The sequence below is a fragment of the Gavialis gangeticus genome, unplaced genomic scaffold (assembly GCF_001723915.1).
Source record: "Gavialis gangeticus isolate Ggan-Ray unplaced genomic scaffold, GavGan_comp1, whole genome shotgun sequence".
NCBI classification, from domain to species: domain Eukaryota; kingdom Metazoa; phylum Chordata; order Crocodylia; family Gavialidae; genus Gavialis; species Gavialis gangeticus.
Genome location: NW_017728998.1, coordinates 36,512,049 through 36,514,059, shown reverse-complemented (window position 1 = coordinate 36,514,059; position 2,011 = coordinate 36,512,049). Strand labels below are relative to the sequence as shown.

Below are 2,011 nucleotides of genomic sequence, written 5' to 3'. Positions count from 1 at the left end.
GACGGCTCCAAAACCATGTGCATGATTAATGTGTTAAAAACTGTAATGCAAGAACCAATTAATGCATTAAATGTGCACTATAACAATGATTAACTGACAGCCCAAATTTTAATCCATGAGCTGAAAGAATAAAGAAAGTCATTATTGATGCAGTTCGGAGACAAATAACTTACGCAAAATTATCTAGATGGCTTGAGGGATTGAAATAAATTAAATCATAGATATTTAAATACAGCCAAATAAGAACATAAGAATTGCCATTTGCTGGGTCAGACCATAGGTCCATCTTGACCAGGATCCTGTGTCACACAGTGGCAAGGGTAGATGCTGAAAAGGAGAGCGAACCAGGGTATGACCAGGGTTTTTTCCACTGTTCCACTGCAGCCTCCAGCATTTAAGGTCTAGGAAATTCCAATTCAGAGGCTGTACCCCCAACTCCCATCCTCAATAGCTACTGATGCCCTTTTCCTCCAATGCCTTTTTGAATCTGGTTAAACTGTCAGTTTCCACAGCATCTCGTGGCAATGAGTTCCTCACTTTAATTACATGCTGTGTGAAAGAAAAACTTCCATTAGTTTTAAACTAAATGGAATCAAATTAAATGCAATTCAATTGAAATGGAAACCAAGATCGTGAAGAATCAAAGCATGCAAGCCATTCTTACAGGAAGCGGACCTCTACTCTTTGGAAGAGATTCTGAAAAAGATGGGAGGGTGAATAATCAGCTGAATATGTACTTAGCCTAGCACAGAATTGTTTAAACAAGATCCAATGGCTGGAAATGGCCAGGCAAATTCAGACTGCAAGTTTCAATTTATCTGTTAGCTTATTTTTTAGACAGGGAGGATGTTTAGCTATTGGAACAACAAAGATAGGCCCTTGCTAACAGAAGGAGCAACAAACAGAGGGAGCTTTTCTGAGGTGGAAACCAGAGAAAGGAGTCAGTATATGCAGGTGGGTGTACGTGCACACAGGGATAAAGGATGAGATTGGTATTTTGCTTTCTTTATTTTGTTTTTATAGCCTAGGTCCTCTGCATGTCCACCAGCAGGGGTTAGGAGGCATAAATGGAGACTAAATCAGCAGCTGTTACTTGCAGGGGATACAACATGTTTGTGTTCCTGCATTGTTAAGGCCTATTTCATCCGAATGAAGTGTAAACTGGTGTCGATTCTGGAGAAAGATTAAAGCATTAGAAGCATAGGTATCAAAACTGTATAATCAGGAAAAATGAAGACTACTTGGATAGGAGTCATGAGAAGCTGGTACAGGAGTGGCCAAAGAAAAGAGAAATGGCAGAATGTGACTACTAGAAGAAGGAGGGTTCCTAGAGTTCAGGAAGAACAGACTGAAGTCAGTAACCACTTTCAAGAAGTAGAAATGGTAAAGACAACAGCAAGGACCAGATAACCCAACAGACTAACACAAGAGGTGATAGTCACTCTTTACTTGACACTAATTAGGCCTCACTTCGTGTGTGCAGTTTTGGACTACATATTGTAAAAAGAAAGTGAAATAAGAGCAGGCTCAGAGGTGGACAAAAAATAAAAGGCTTGGAAGGTTCTCTGAGAAGAAGCTGAAATCAACAGGCATATTCACCTTGTGGAAAAGGTAATTAAAAGGGGATATGACACCAATCTTCAAATATCTGAGGGCCTGCCATGAAGAGTCAAAGCCTGTTGTTTTTCTAAAAGACATGCTTTAGTTCAAATAAGAACTAACTTAATGAAGTTCAATGACCTGTGTAATGCAAAAAGTCATAGAATCAATGAATCGGAAGGGACCTAGACAGATCATCAAGTCCAACCCCCCTGCCATGGGCAGGAATGATACTGGGGGTGGGAGGGGTCATAAGACCCCAGCCAGGTGCCTATCCAGTCTCCTCTTGAAGATTTCCAGGGAAGGTGAGAGCACCACCTCTCTGGGAAGCCTATTTCAGGCTCTGGCCACCCTTACAGTGAAGTAGTTCTTCCTCATATCTAACCTAAACCTATCCTCCCTCAGCTTGTGG

The 2,011-nt window shown here is 41.1% G+C and overlaps 1 protein-coding gene across 5 annotated transcripts in view; it reads right to left on the bottom strand.

Moving 5' to 3' along the window:
- The window catches only part of FTO (FTO, alpha-ketoglutarate dependent dioxygenase), a 491,290-nt gene that overhangs the window by 381,505 nt on the left and 107,774 nt on the right, over nucleotides 1–2,011 (bottom strand). The window lies entirely within an intron of this gene.